The 5,088-nt window shown below is 49.9% G+C and overlaps 1 long non-coding RNA gene across 1 annotated transcript; it reads left to right on the forward strand.

Annotated features, from left to right (window-relative positions):
• The first annotated feature begins 3,221 nt into the window (after positions 1-3,221).
• Positions 3,222-4,151, forward strand: LOC111768476 (uncharacterized). The gene is made up of 2 exons (XR_002800877.2): positions 3,222-3,774; positions 3,886-4,151. It is a non-coding gene; the product is annotated as an uncharacterized lncRNA (long non-coding RNA).
• Positions 4,152-5,088: the final 937 nt, after the last annotated feature.

Consider the following 5,088-nt stretch of genomic DNA (forward strand, 5'->3'; position numbering starts at 1 on the left):
AAGGCTTCAATGACTTCTCTGTTCCCTGTGTTGTGTGGGAGGAAAAAGAAAACTCTTACCTACGGGGTGGGAAAGCAGTGTCAACAACTCTGCTGAAAGCCAGTTTTTCTTTCAACCCAAAGTCCAGGCCAGGTGAAGTCCTTCAAAAGGACGGAGACGGAGCTGGAGACCCAGCTATAAGACGGCCTTCTCAAGGGAAGGAAGTGTACCACGCGGCAGCACCTTAAAGAGCTTGCTCTTCGAAAATATTGGCTGTAGAGTGTGGAAGTTACTGGTCTCGTTATCTACCGGCCCAGAGGGGTGTGATCTTTAAAAGCACGGGCCCCAGGAGAGTGAGTGGACAGATGGTATTGATTCACAAAATCAGTTGAGCCACAAGGCAGAGGGGGTCGGACTGAGAGGGATTTTATTTTCTTTAGCTCGCTTCAAGGTATTTTTGAGCCACATGTACGTGGAACAAGCACTGCCCCAGAGCTGGCTGTTTTTATGGACCTACTGTGTGCTAGGGAGGTGCCTAGGAGCTGAGCCATTCATTCTGAATTCTCACAGCATCCCCGCCAAGAAGGAATCGTTGTTGTCGTTGTCATTGGTCCTCAGCTTCACGGAATCAAATTAATAATGACTCTGGGTTCATGATACGCACTAAAAATTACATATTTAATAAGACAGACTCTGGAATCAGACTCGTGTTCAAATTCTGGCTGTACTACTTATTAGCTATGTGATCTTAGGCAAGTTACTTAACCTCTCTGAGCTTAACTTTTTTCCTCTGTGAAATGAGGATAACACTAGCATTGAGAAGGCTAGATGAGACAATGCCTGTAAAACTTAGCCCAGGGAGAGAGCAGACCCAGTCTTTGTCCTCAGGAAGTTAATATTAAAATGACTTCTAATAAAATGGACAAACCCCTAGAGTGTGGTACAGCAAGAATGCAAACAATGGCTTCTAGCTCAGTCTGGGTTCCAACCCTGACTGGCTACTTAACAACTACGTGGACTTAGCTCCCTGAGTTTTACTATTCTCATTTGTAAAATGGGGATAAGGACAACACCTTGCAGAGTGAGGAGGCAGATTAAGGCAGTTTATGTAAACTGCTTGGCACGAAGTGAGCGCTCAGCCAGGGGTACTATCTTTCCCTTCCCTTTCCTTCTGAGAAGCTGGGCCTGGCCGGCATCCCTGGGCTGGGGGTAAGGTGTCTGCTATCGGTATGGCACAAACCAGCTGAGTTCACTGCGGGTGAGCAGAGAGGGTATTCACAGCACATCTCAGCTCTGGCATCTCCATGCTGAAATCCACCACATGCCCACCTCTGGGGACCTAGAAAGTGCTCATTACATTATTTCCCCTTTGGACAGGCTTTGACTTGCAGGACAGATGCCTCTGCTGTGCCCACCGCAAGCATCATTCACCACATAGGGAAGCCACGTGCCGATGACCGGGGGTAACCTCAGTTACCCTGCATGGCCGGGATTGTCCTGTGGCCGCTAACCTGTTACCCAGGCGGCCTGCCCCAAGTCCCCAGGCAGCTCTGAGAGCAGAGCCTGTGTGGCATTTTACTGCTGTGACCCCACCCCTATGAGAGCGCTTCAGGAACGATTAATTACATGGGAGGAATCTGGGTGGGAGTGGTTGTTTCCAGCGTGAATTATTCATTCGATACAAACAGTTCCCAGCCACCTCCCACCGAGAGGATGCTGCTTTTCCTCCTGGCCCTGCTGCAGAGCTCGGGCTTGCTGAGTAAGAGGCACATCACAGGCAGCATGGTCAGAAGCAGGGACAGATGAAGGTGAAGATGGGTTTGCCTGGGTTTGCAAATTCCCTTTGGAGGCTGTCAGCAGTGCAGGCAGTGAGGGTGCAGCGTGATGCTTGCTGCCGGTCTCTTCCACCCCAACCTGTTGTCTCTTTTCTGCTCAAGCGCACACTCGTCCTTCCTTCCTGTCTTGCTTCCTGCTCTGTCCTCGGTGTCTTTCTCGTCACCTGACCCAGTAGTGACTCCCAGGGCAGCCCTGCTCCCAGTTGGCGAGGGAGAAGTAGCGAGCTCCTCATCCCCCGAGCTGAGCCCCCTTAAACGATGTTCCTCACCGTCTCCTTGCAAAAGCCTGAAAGTCCTGCTCTGCCGTAAGACTCTGGGATTTCAGGAGGCTCATGTTGGAGGGAAAATAGATCACCCAGGAGACGAGCACCCAAGTCCACTGATGCCCAGTGTACTGGTCAGCCAATGCTGTACAACAAGCCCACCCAGAATCTTGTGCTGTACAATGTGGACTGATTTTGCTCATAGGAATGTGCATCAGCTTAGGTGGCTGGCTTGGCTCTGCTCCACCTGTGTTCATTCTGGGACCAGGCTGAAGGGGCAGCGTGTCCCCAGGGGAGCCCATCTCATGGGGATGGCAGAGGTGTCAGGATAAGCTTGACCTGCACAATCACATTTCAAGCCCCTGTTTGAGTCACTTCCGCTAACATCCTATTGGCTAAAGCAAGTCACGTGACCAAGCTCAAAGAAAAGGGATGGGGCCATATCGTCTGCCTTTTGTGGAGGATTTGCATGGCTTCATGACAAGGGTACCAGTTATAGGGAGGGGAGAAGAACTGGGGCCGGTAAGTCAATTTCTGGCAACTGTTAACACCTGAGTGTGAATTAGGCGGCTTGGTCTGGAGAAAGTAGTGATAAAAGGCTGGCAGATACAACTCATACAATTCCATGAGGGGAGGTGAGAAGAATATGGACAAAGCCTGGTTATTCCTGAGATGGAGCAGCGACTGGACACCTCAGAGACGACCTGAGGGTACTGGATACCTGAGAGCAGTGGTTCTCACACTTGAGCTTGTTTCAGAGTCCCCTGGAGGGCTGGTTAACACACACTGCTGGGCCCCACCCCTAGAATTTCTGATGCAGTAGGCCCGGGGTGGGGCCCGAGAATTTGTACTTTCAACAAATTTCTGAGTAATGCAGATGTTGTTCATCAGAAACTACACTTTGAGAACCACTTCTCCAGGGCAGTGGTCACTACTGAGGGCAAGCTGATATTCGTGAGTGACGGTCTTGCCTAAGCGTGGTCTAGCCCTCTCCCTTTTGATTTCATGCCAATCCTATTCCAATGACTTTTCTCCCTCATTCCTGTTCCTCTCCCTCCTGATTCTGCAACCCCTTTTTCTTCCCAGAGAGCTCCTCAGTCCTCTTGTTCCCTTAACGTGTGTTCCCTTCTCCTTGCTCCTAAAGGTCGCAGAACCCAGGGTGTGGCTGGAGCATGCCTGACAGACACACCAGGCAGCTGACTCATAACCTCGGAGGAAAACGCTCCATGTTTAGGATGGAGATTCCCAGTATCTACGAAGATAGTATCCTAGGACATATACAGATCCCTCGGCTCTATTTATGATGGGTTATATTTTTGCCTCTGTGCTACATATTTGTACTTTCACTTGAAAAATATATTTGGTGCCTGGTGGCAGCCATCACAAGGCACTGACTTTAATGACTTGTGAGAGATGGAGATAGTCCCCACGGGACCATAACAAGTGTGTCGTGAAACTTACCCAGGAGTTTGGGAAGTGGTTGGACCTAAAACCCCACTCACTTTCAGAATTCAGCCCGGTGCTGGTACTTTCCAGCATCGTCATATAACTTCCGGTGAGCCCAGCTCAACCTACTGGACTGGAGTGCCAGGGAGCCCATGACCATAGGTGCCCTGCATGCCCTTCAACTCCTGCCTGAGCAAGTCCGTGATCTGAAGATGTTTACAACTGGTTCACAGAGAGAGACGAAAGAGAAGGTAGCTACTACGCTGGGGCCCACCAGTGGCTCCTTTATTGCTAAGCACCTCTTTCCATTTGGGGCCCATGTCGTACACAAAAAAATGTTGTCTTTCTTTCTCTTCCCACAGGCTCCAGGGTCTCAGTCTGCTCCGTTCTCTTCTCAGTAGCGGCCACTACTTACATCATCCCTGGGGACTCTGTCCCTCCCACGCCTGGCTGGGGAGTGGAGCGAGTCTTCCTGACCTGCTTTCTCCTGCCATTCCAGATGACAAGTCCATAGGGACATTTTGCTTAAGTTAATGCTAACTACCAGGGAACATCATAACCGTATTGGCCGTTGATTAACAAACTTTGCCTCTGGGATCATAAATAAAAGCATCATGTTCTTTGTTTTCTTGACTGCAGGGATCTGTAAATCCCAGTTTTTTCTGAGCCAGCCTTAGCGCAGAGATCTTTAGTGAAGGGGACTTTCTTTCTACCAATGAATGAATGACTTCAGTCTCTTCTGTATTAGTTTTTTATTGCTGCGTAACAATTTACCGCAAATTTAGTGGCTTAAAACAACACAAATGTTAATTACCTCACAGCGTCTGTGGGTTCCGAGCTCGGGCGCAGTTTAGCTGGGTCGCCTGCTCAGAGTCCCATCAGCCAGGGCTGGGGTCTCGTCAGAGGCTCAATTGTGGAAAAAATCACTTCTGAGGTTCCTCAGGTTGTTGGCAGAATCCGTCTGCTGTGGTTGTAGGACAGAGGCCCCGTTTTCTCTCTGGTTATCATCTGGGGGCCACCCTCAGCTCCTAGGGGCCACCTGCGGTTCCTTGCCACATGGCCCTCTGCATCGGCCCTCTTACAGCAAAGCAGCCAGCAGCAGAGAGAGAGTCTTTTGCTCCATCTGCTGAGATGGAGTCTTTATCTAACACACTGTAATCGCAGGAGGGAGCGCCCATCTCCTTTGCCGTATTCAATTGATTAGAAGCAAGTCACAGGTCCTGCCATACTTACACAAAGGCGTGACGAGCAGAGGGTCTGTCTGTCACCTCCTCCTTCCAATCTGAAGATGTAGTGCAGGCAGAATGGCAGATCCCTCGTAGCCCCACAAGACACTTTGCTTTGCTGAGGACCTCCCACTAGATGTCACTCAGTTCTAGGGACCTCTTCCTCCATTCAGAAGTGGTACCATGAATCATTTCTACAACAACCTACTATTCGGGAAAGGAACTCCTAGACCGTCAGACTCTGGGTGGGTGTCATCACTGTTGTGTATTCATTTTCATCACTTATTAGTAGTTCGTTCAATAAATATTGAATACGTGTCAGGTAGTGGCACTGTTTCA

Source organism: Equus caballus, chromosome 16 (genome assembly GCF_041296265.1).
Source record: "Equus caballus isolate H_3958 breed thoroughbred chromosome 16, TB-T2T, whole genome shotgun sequence".
Lineage (NCBI taxonomy): Eukaryota > Metazoa > Chordata > Mammalia > Perissodactyla > Equidae > Equus > Equus caballus.